We start from the raw sequence: 11,298 nt of genomic DNA on the forward strand, positions 1-11,298 counted from the left end.
TAAAAGAAATGTCCAGGGTATCCAACCATATATGTCATGAATTTAAATATTCATCTATAATCTATAATATAAAAGTAAAATATATATATGTACTTTCAGCCTAAGATAAGTTTACCTAATAAGTTTTACATGAGAAATATCACATGAGACCCAAATAAACATCAGATACAAAATTATATGACATAGCTTCATTCAAACACACATAATATTCAAGTCAGAAAACTAGACTGGCCTTTTTATAACACCAGCTTTCATAAGAGCCTTAGTTGCTTTTGCCCTCATTTCAAGTTCTAGAAGCTCCAGAAGGCTGAACATCTGGTGGAGGAACAGTCAGGGTGGCCGCTTTGGGTTACTTTGGGCTAGACTCTGCCAGTCCCAAAATCTCCTTCACACACTTTCTATCTCTCTCTCCAGGGCATCTATCTGACCAGCTTCAATCTGGACTGTATTTTCTGGGACCTCTGAAGCAGCAGCAACAGCAGCAGTTTCAGCAGGGCTGGCAGTGGCGGCAGCTTCTTCATTGTTTGGGCCTTCTATATCACTGTCATAAGCATCTGCATTTATACTGAGTAATTCTCTGTCTTCCTATTGCCTTGTTTTGATTCCAAGCCTTCTGATTTGTTCTCTCTCAGGGACGAAGTAGAATCTACACAGGTATTGTACTGGCTGGTTTTGTGTCAACTTGACACAAGCTGGAGTTATCACAGACAAAGGAGCCTCAGTTGAGGAAATGCCTCCATGAGATCCAGCTGTAAGGCATATTCTCAATTAGTGATCAAGGAGGGAGGGCCCAGCCCATTGTGGGTGGTGCCATCCATGGGCTGGTAGACCTGGGTTCTATAAGAAAGCAGGCTGAGCAAACAAGGGGAAGCAAGCCAGTAAGTGATATCCCTCCATGGCCTCTGCATCAGCTCCTGCTTCCTGACCTGCTTGAATTCCAGTCCCGACTTCCTCTGGTGATGAATAGCAGTGCGAAAGTGTAAGCTGAATAAACCCTTCCCTCCCCAACTTGCTTCTTGGTCATGATGTTTGTGCAGGAATAGAAACCCTGACTAAGACAGGTATCTTGCTGACTGATTAAGTCAGATGCCATCTAACAACCATCATCTGCCTGATCTTTCATATCAGAGTCCAAACCATTGTTACCCTCAAGAACCAAGTTTTTTTTCCAGAGAGGAGCTCTAAATGTTCCTGGCATGGTTTATGAATTTCTTCTACTGAACAGTTCTTCAGCACACCAGGGAACATCTTTTGTAACTTCTTTTCTCCTATTATACTACAGCACTGCTGCAGTATTTCTTTTGTTTTATATATAGAAACTAACAGGTTTTAATGAGGTGGTCAGATCCACGCCACCTTCTTCAAGATCACTGTGCTCTGCCAAGAGTAATTATTTTTCCAGGGAGAGTCTCTATCCAGTAGGAGGGTAGAAACCTATGTGAGTAGAGGGTAAATTGGGTTGGCATCTAGTTTGACAAATGATCTTGACAGCCAGGGAAGCAAATTGACAGTACAGCAACATTGCTGAAAAGAGGTTAAGGGGGACTTGACTTCTTTTAGTTCTGGATAGATGGTATATAATTTATGTTGAGGGTGATAAAGGAACTCTATGAATCAGAGAATAGGGGGTTCATCCTCAAAGCTGTAGTATATTACTTCTGCAGCTCCCCTCTTTTTCCATCTATAAATATTGACTGTACTCAAACTATCAGCTTTTTAAAAAATAATTTGAGGGCAGTTATCATAACAGAGGGAGGGCAGAGGCCTATTTTTTTTTGTCAGGGTAATTGTTTGTCCTGAACATCCTACTAATCTCAGAGCAAGGAGGAAGTAAATTTTAATTGGCCATTGAATATTGGAGAGAGAGGTAGTGGCAAGAATATCAGGTTCTTTTCTTAGGGTTTGAATAGGGCTGTCCTTCCCATTTTTAATCATACTAGCAAGTGCATCTACATCATTTAAAATCCAGGGTGCACCAAACATTGGAGTATGGAGCCATTTCAGCATCCCTTGAGGTAGATAAAGAGCTCCCACAAATCTAAAGGAGGAATTAAAGATAAGTATATGTATAAGTATTGTTGGGTCATACCTAGTAAGAGCCATATATTTTAGGGTTACATTGACAGAATTTAGAGCTTCAGGTTAAAGTGTTCTTGGGGGAGGAGAGACTTTTATCTCCTTTTAGGAGGTTGAAGAGGAGTTGAAAGGTGCTTGTAGAAAGGGGGAGCCAGGGTCAAAGCCAATTAAGGTTACCCAAAAGGCTCAGAGGAAGGTGAGATTTAATTTTTGAGGAAAGGAAAAGGTGCGTTTGAAGGGGTGTATTTAGGTAAAGGAGATCTCTGTTCCTAAACATGCAATGGGAAGACTAAGTTGGACTTTGTGAAGGGACATATTGAATCTTAGGGCAGACAGGAAAGGTATTAGCCAGTATTTATGTTGGGAGATGGAGGTGAAAGAGTCTCCTCATGTTAACATATCATCCACATAGTGGTATATACTGAGTTCTTTAAACAAGGTTTTAATGCAGAGGCTACAACATCCTGACAAATGTTTGGACTATTAGCCATTCCCTGTGGGAGGACAGTATATTCATATTGTGAGGCTGGGCCAGAGCTGTTAATTGGGGGGAGGGAGTACTGAGAGTACAAAGCATTGGAAGACTTGTGGGTGGAGAGAAATGGAATAAAGCAGTCTTTTATGTCTATTGCTAAAGGGAGGGTGTTGGCAAGAATGGCTGAGATGTGGGACTTGGGGAGAGCCCAAGATACAGATGATTTTATTAATTGGCTTTAAATCTTGTAATAATCTCCTTCCCCCTGAGTTATTTTTTATTATAGCAAACACAGGGATGTTCCATGGACTGTGGGAGGGGTAGATGCACTGTAGTAGAAGCTGTTCTTCTACCAGCTCTATGAGGGCTGTAAGTTTCTATCTTCATAGATGCCGCTGTGGGACCCAGATGGCTTCATTGGAGAACCAGTCAAGGCAGGGACTATCACATCTAACAGTGACCCCTCGAAATGAAGAAGGGATTTTAGGATCTCCTCCTTGGCTATAACTTTCTTTATAAGTAATGTCTTCTATCTTGATATAGTCTATTTCTGATTGTGTAGTAAGCACTACCTCTAGGGCTTGTAAGATAGCTCTGCCTAGATGATTGGTGGCTACTTGAACTACCAGGGGGAATAAGGTATCTTACAAGGATATCTCTACCAGGATCCTCCCACTTGTCGGCCTGTTTGGAGATATATATATTGGCAATACCACCTACTCCTAGAATCTGTGTCCCACAGGTGGTTTGCTAGTATTCATGGGATTGCTGATTGTCTTCAAATTGTCTTTTCTGCTCTAGTATCAATAAGTCAATTGAATGGTTTATTATCAATTTTTTATTAATCATTCCATTTGTTTACATATCAAATGATTTCCCGATTCCTGGTTACCCTTCCATAAATACCCGCTTCCCACATCAGCCCTCTCCTCCCTCCACTAAGCCTCTATCAGAGTACTGCCCAACCTACCCTCCCCTGCCCCAGCGTTCTAGTACACCTTATACTGGGGCATGAAATCTCCACAGGACCAAGGCATGCCCACCCCATTGATGTCAGACAAGGTCATCCACTGCTACATATGTATCAGGAGCCATGAATCCGTCTCTAGACTCTCTCTGATTGTTTTGTGTATGATTGCTGTGTTGTCATCGGCCCATGAGATTCTATTTTTCATCTCTTTTAGTCTGTTGGTGATGCTTGCATATGTGACTTCTGATTTCCTTTTTAGATTTTCTATCTCCAGGGATGTCTCTATTTGTGTTTTCTTTGTTGTTTCTATTTTTTAATTTAACAACTTTATTTGAAAAAACAAATATAAATGTACAGATTTTAAGCATTTTTCCATAAAAGGATACAAATACATTTTTGTCAGTACCTGATTTTTTTAAAGGTTTAATATTATGCATTAAAATCTTACTAGTTACAATGAGCATAAAGTACATGTAAAACAAGATGTAAACTAGAAATAGTCAAAGTTTTCTTGGCGTGTAAATATTAAGCATAATGGTTTTACATTTCCTTTTCGTTTTCTTTTCTTTTCTTCTCTTTTTTGGCCTTTCTTTTCTCTTTAACATATACAGTCTATGAGTTGTTTTTAGGGTGCTCAGAGATTTCTAGGGTTATGAACCAATTAACAGTAACTTCATATTATGTCTGTTCTTTTGTGATTGTGTTGTCTCACTCAGGATGATATTCTATAGATGCATCCATTTTCTTAAGAATTTCAAAAAGTCATTGTTTCTGATAGCTGAGTAGTGCTCCATTGTGTAAATGTGGGGTTGGTAAAGACGTTTTCCCAATATGTTGGCTGAAATTTTGTTTTCTTGACAGTGTCCTTAGCATTACAGAAACTTTGCAATCTCATTAAGTACCATTTGTCAATATTTGATCTTAGAGCACGAGCCATTGGTGTTTTTTCAGGAAAATTTCTCTGGTGGCTATGTGTTCTAAGGTTTTCCCTGCTTCCTCTTCTCACCATTTCAGTGCACCAGATTTAATGTAGAGATCTTAGATCCACTTGCACTTGAGCTTTGTACAAGAGATGAGAAAGGCCCTATTTTCTTTTTTTTAACTTTATTTTAAAAAACAAAGATAAATATATACATTTTTGCATAAAAGTATACGAATACATTGTTTAAGGTTGTAATTAAGTATTTGTGGGTACATATACATACACATATGTATATATGTAAGAACAATATAAGAAAAGAGGCTATTAATTTGAGAGGATAGGAGAGAGACTAGGAGGAGCTGTGGGGAGGAAAAGGGGATGTGATACAGTTCTATTTTATTTAAAATATATTCTTTTTTTGTTGAACTTCACACAGTCTGTGAGTTGTTTCTGGGGTGTTCAGAGCTTTCTGGGGTTAGTATCCCACTATCAGTGATTGCATATTATATCTGTTCTTTTGTGACTGGGTTATCTCACTCAGGATGATATTCTCTAGATGCAGCCATTTTCTTAAGAATTTTCTTAAGTCAGCGTTTCTGGTAGCTGAATAGTAATCCATTGTGTAAATGTACCACAATTTTTGCATCCATTCATCTACTGAAGGACATCTGGGTTCTTTCCAGCTTCTGGCTATTATAAAAAGAGCTGCAATGAACATTGTGGTGCATATATTTTTGTTGTGTACTAAGGTGTCTCTGGGGTATATGACCAGAAGTGGAAAAACAGGGTCTTCAGGTAGTACTATGTCCAATTTTCTGAGGAACCACCAGACTGATTTCCAGAGGGGTAGTATCAGTTTACAACCCCACCAACAGTGGAGAAGTGTTCCTCATTCTCTGAATCCTCACCAGTATCTGCTGTCATCTGAGTTTTGGATCTTGGCCAATCTGGTGTGAGGTGGAATCTCAGGGTTATTTTGATTTGCATTTCTCTGATGCCTAAAAATGTTGAGCACTTCCCTATATGTTTCTCAGCAATTCAATATTCTTTGACTGAGAACTTTTTGTTTAAGTCTGTATCTTATTTTTAATAGGGTTGTTTAATTCTCTGGTGTCTAGGCTTTTGAGTTCTTTGTATACCTTGGATATTAGGCCTCTATCTGATGTGGGGTTGGTAAAGATCTTTTCCCACTCTGTTGAATGCCGTTTTGTTTTATTGACAGTGTTTTAGCCTTACAGAAACTTTGCAATCTTATTAAGTCCCATTTGTTAATCTTTGACCTTAAAGCTTGAACCATTGGTGTTCTGTTCAGGAAATTTTCTCCTGTGTCTATGAGTTCAAAGGTTTCCCTATTTCTTCATCTAATAGTTTCAGTGTACCAGGTTTAATGTGAAGATCTTTGATCCACTTACACTTGAGCTTTGTACAAGGAGATAAGAAAGATCTATTTTCATTCTTCTGCATGCTGAGTGCCAGCTGGACCAACACCATTTGTTGAATAGGCTGTCCTTTTTTATTGAATGTTTACAGCTTCTTTGTAAAAATCAGGTGACCATACAAATGAGTGCTCCACGTGCCTATTTGTGTACCAGTACCACGCAATTTCCAGCACAATTGCCTTGTAATATAGCTTGAGGTCAGGAATAGTAATTTCCACAGATTTTTTTTCTTGTTGTTGAGAATGGATTTCGCTATTCTAGGTCTTCTGTTATTCCAGATGAAATTGCACATTGCTTTTTCCAACTCTATGAAGAATTGGGTTGGAATTTTGATGGGGATTGCACTGAATCTGTAGATTGCTTTTGGTGAGATGGCCATTTTTACAATGTTGATCCTTCCAATCCATGAGAATAGGAGAACTTTCCATTTTCTGAGATCTTCCTCAATTTCCTTCCTTAGAGATTTTAAGTTCTTGTCATACAGGTCCTTCACTTGCTTAGTTAGAGTCACACCAAGGTCTTTCATATTTTTTGTGACTATTCTGAAGGATATCTTTTCCCTAATTTCTTTCTCCACATATTTGACCTTTGAATATGGGAAGGCTACTGATTTGTTTGAGTTAATTTTATATTCAGCCACTCTACTGACCTTGTTTATCAGATGTAGAAGTTCTCCAGTGAGTTTTTGGGGTCACTTAGGTACACTACCGTGTCATCTGCAAATAGTGAAATTTTTACTACTTTCTTTCCAATTTGTATCCCTTTGATTTCCTTTTGCTGTCTAATTGCTCTGGCCAGGTATGTTGAATATGTAGGGGAAGAGTTGGCAGCCTTGTCAAGTCCCTGATTTTAGTGGGATTGCATCAAGTTTCCCACCATTAAGTTTGATGTTGGCTGTTGGTTTACTGTATATTGCTTTTATTATTTTTAGGTATGGGACTTGGATTCTTGTTCTTTCCAAGACTTTTAACATGAAGGGGTGTTGAATTTTGTCAAATACTCTCTCAGCATCTATTGAGATGAGCATGTTGGTTTTTTTTTTCTTTGAGTTTATTTTTATGGTGGATTGTGTTTATAGATTTCCATATATTAAACCATCCCTGAATCCCAGGGATGAAGCCTACTTGATCACATTGAATGATCATTTTGATGTGTTCTTGGATTTAGTTTGCAAGGATTTTGTTGAGTATTTTTACATCGATGTTCATAAGTGAGATTGGTCTGCAGTATTCTTTACTTGCAGGGTCTTTGTGTGTTTTAGGAACAAGGGTTATTGTAGCCTCAAAAAATGAGTTAGGTGGTATTCCATCTGATTCTATTTTGTGGAATTGTTTGGCGAGTATTGGTATTAGGTCGTCAATAATATCTGATGAAATTCTGCACTGAACCCATTTGGTTCTTGGTTTTTTGCTTGAGAGGCTTTTGAAGACACCTTCTATTTCTTTACGTATTATAGGATCATTTAGATGGTTTACCTGTTCCTGGTTTAACTTTAGTTTCTGGTATCTGTCTAGGAATCCATACATTTCCTCCAGATTTTCCAGCTTTGTTGAGTATAGACTTTTATATTAGGATCTGATGATTTCTTGAATTTCCTCAGTTTCAGTTATTATATCTCCACTTTAATTTTTGATTTTATTAATTTGTATATTCTCTCTTTTTCTTTAGTTAGACATGCTAAGGTTTTTCAATCTTGTTAATTTTCTGAAAGAACCATCTCTTTGTTTAGTTGATTCTTTCAATGGTTCTTTTTGTTTCTATATGGTCTATTTCTGCCCTAAGTTTGATTATTTCTTGCCATCTTTTTCTCTTGGGTTTATCTGCTTCATTTTGTTCTATAGCTTTTAGCTGTGCTGTCAAGTTGCTCTCCAGTCTTTTTTGGAAGTACTCAGATCTATGAGATTTCCTCTCAGTACTGCTTTCATTGCATCCCATAGGTTTGGGTATGTTGTGCTTTTGTTTTCATTGAATTCTAGAAAATCCTTAATTTCTGTCTTTATTTCTTCTTTGACCCTGCTATCATTTAATAGAGCATTGTTCAGTTTCCATGTCTATATGGGCTTTTTTTTGTCTTTGTTGTAATTAAAAACCAGCCTTAGACCATGGTGATCTGAAAGGACACATGGGAGTATTTAGATCTTCTTATATCTATTGAGGCTCATTTTGTGTCCAATTATGTGGTCAATTTTTGATAAGGTGCCATAAAATCCTGAGAAGAAGTTGTAAACTTTTTTTTCATGGTGATATGTTCTGTAGATATCTATTAATTCCAGTTAGTTCATAACCTCTGCTAGCTTTAGTGTGTCCTTGTACACTTTCTCTTTCCATGATCTGTCCACTGATGGGAGTGGGATATTGAGGTCTCCCACTATTTTTGTGTTGGGTGCAATGTAATTTTTGCACGTTAGTAGGATTTCTTTTTATGAATTTGGGTGCTTTTGTATTTGGAGCATATATGTTAAGGATTGAGAGTTCCTCCTGACATATTTCCCCTGTAGTGAGTAAAAAGTGTCCTTTCTTATCTTTTTTGATAACTTTTGGTTGAAAACCTACTTTATTCAATATTAGAATGGCCACTCCAGCTTGCTTCTTGAGGCTGTTTGCGTGAAAGTTTTTTTTCCAACTTTTACTCTGAGATAGTGTTTGTCTTTGTCTCCGAGATGAGTTTCCTGTATGCACAAAAATGCTGGATTTGTTTATGTATCCAGTCTGATAGCCTACATCTTTTTATTGGGGAATTGAGTCCATTTATGTTAACTGATATCAAGGAATAGTGGTTGCTATTTCCTGGTGTTTTTGCTTTTAGAGGAAGAATTTTGCCAGTGTATCTTTCTTCTTTTGGTTTTCTTGCTTAGTTATTTTCTTGTTTTTACTATGAGGTGATTACCCTCATTGTACTGAGTTTTACACCTATAATTCGTTGTAGTGCTGAGTTTGTGGTCATATATTGTGTGAATTTAGTTTTGTCTTGGAATATTCTTGTCTCACCATCTATGGTGATTGATAATTTTGCTGGTTATTGCAGCTTGAACTGGAATTTGTGCTTTCTTTGAGTCTGCATGATGTCTGTCAAGGCTCTTCTAGCTTTCATAGTCTCTGTAGAGAAGTCGGATATGATTCTGACTTGTCTGCCTTTATATGTATGTTACATGACCTTTTTCCCTTACTGCTTTTTGTATTCTTTCTTTGCTTTGAGCACTTGGTGTTTTGACTCTTATGTGTCTGGAGAAATTTCTTTTCTGGTCCAACCTATTTGTAGCTCTGTAGGCTTGTCTTATGCTCAAGGTAATCTCATTCTTAAGGGTAGGCAAGTTTTCTTCTACAATTTTGTTGAAGATATTTACTGTGCCTCTTAGTTGACTTTATGAAATTCTTAAGAAAATGGATGCATCTAGAGACTGGCATCCTGAGTGAAACAACCCAATCAGAAAAGAACAGACATAATATGCAGTCACTCTTAGTTGATAATCTTCACCCTCTTCTATTTCTGTTATCCTTTGGTTTGGTCTTCTCATTGTGTCCTGAATCTCCTGGACATTTTGGGTTAAGAGCCTTTTGGTTTTTTCAATCTTCTCTGACAGTTTGTCTATGTTTTCAATGTTGTCTTCAGCCCCCAAGATTCTCTCTTTCATCTCTTGTAGTCTGTTGCAAATGCTTGCATCTGTGACTCCTGATTTCTTTTTCAGGTGTTCTACCTGTAGTGTTGTCTCTTTTATTGTTTTCTTTATTGTGTCCATTTCTATTTTAAATTCCTTCTTTAATTCCTCCATCTCTTTGGTTCTGTTTTCCTCTAGTTCTTTGAGTTCTTTGAGTGTTTTTTCTTTTTTCCTCTTTAAAAGCTTCTAATTCTTTATACTTTTCCTCCCGTTCTTGTTTAAGGATCTCTTTCATCATCTTGAGGTATGATTTCTTTTCTGGAGTGTTTGGCATTCCACTGTTTGCTGTGATGTGAGAGCTGGGTTCTGGCGTTTTCAGGTTGTCTTGATTTCCCTGCAGTAAGTTCTTTCACTTTCCTCTTGCCATCTTGTTGTCTGTGATTATTCGTGGTCTTGTTGTCAGTGATTGGTTCTTGCCTCTCCCTTTCGCCTGGTCTGTGTCCCTGGATCTCCTCTGTTCCTGGTGGCAGATGTCCTGAGTGCCTGTTGTCCATGCACCGGCAGCAGTGTGGAAACAGACACCCTAATGCAGGATTCCTGCTGCCCTAAACCAACCAAGGGGGGGAGGCACACGTTCCAATCGCTCAGCCCAGACCACTCTATTATCTGGTAACTGGAAGCACTGTCTCACCAGGTCTATGTCCCTGGCTCTTTGTTTTTCCTGGTGACAGATGGCCTGAGCGTCTATTCTTCACGCACTGGCCGCTGGCGGAAAAAAGACAGCCCTAAGCAGTGTTCCTGCTTCCCTGAACCAAGCGGGGGAAATGACACACTTTCTGCATGCTCAGTACAGACCTCTCTGTTCCCTGGCTACTCTGCTACTTGGAGCACTGTCTCACCAGGCCTGTGTCCCTGGACTTCCACTGTTCCTCAAACAACTTTATTTTAAAAAACAAAGATAAATTTACAGATTTAAGCATTTTTGCATAAAAGTATATGAATATATTTTTGTAAGTGCTTGGTTTTTTTTATAAAGGTTTGATACTGTGCCTTAAAATCTTACTAGTTACAATGAGCATATTGTACATATAAAACAAGATGTAACCTGGAATTAGTCAAAGTTTTTTTTAAACAACTTTATTTTACAAAACAAAGATAAACGCACAGATTTTAAACATATTTTGCATAAAATTATACATTTTTGTCAGTACTGTTTTTTTCAGATTTTAAAATAATTTTTACATAAAACTATATGAATATATTTTTTAATCAGTACTTGATTTTTTCAAAGGCTTGACAGTATGCATTGAAAACCTAATAGTTACAATGAGCGTAAAGTACATGCAAAAAAAAAACGCAACATGGAAATAGTCAAAGTTTTCTTGTTTTGTAAAATTTTTGTTTTGTTTTGTTTATTTCTTGGACTTCATACAGGCTGTGAGTTGTTTCTGGGGGAGTGCAAGCCTCTAGGGTTAGCATCCCAATATCAGTGACTGCATATTATGTCTGTTCTATTGTGACTGGGTTATCTCACTCAGGATGATATTCTCTAGATGAAGCCAGAGTGGTTGTATTAGCTTGCAACCCCACCAACAGTGGAGAAGTGTTCCTCTTTTTCCGCAGCCTCGCCAGCATCTGCTGTCATCTGAGTTTTGAATCTTGGCCAATCTGACTGGTGTGAGGTGGAATCTTAGGGTTGTTTTGATTTGCATTTCCCTGATGGCTAAGGATGTGGAGCAATTCCTCAGATGATTCTCGGCCATTTGGTGTTCCTCAACTGAGAACGTTTTGTTTAGCTCTGTACCCCATTTTTTAATAGG

At 38.0% G+C, this 11,298-nt stretch overlaps 1 pseudogene across 1 annotated transcript; it reads right to left on the reverse strand.

Moving 5' to 3' along the window:
- Positions 1 to 222: 222 nt before the first annotated feature.
- Positions 223 to 1,390, reverse strand: LOC308415879 (caspase activity and apoptosis inhibitor 1-like; annotated as a pseudogene). Its single transcript has 3 exons — positions 1,325 to 1,390; positions 1,054 to 1,227; positions 223 to 646 (listed from the first exon to the last, which is right to left on the reverse strand). The product of its transcript is annotated as a caspase activity and apoptosis inhibitor 1-like (transcript).
- Between the last annotated feature and the right edge of the window lie 9,908 nt (positions 1,391 to 11,298).

The sequence above is a fragment of the Micromys minutus genome, assembly GCF_963924665.1.
Source record: "Micromys minutus genome assembly, chromosome: X".
NCBI classification, from domain to species: domain Eukaryota; kingdom Metazoa; phylum Chordata; class Mammalia; order Rodentia; family Muridae; genus Micromys; species Micromys minutus.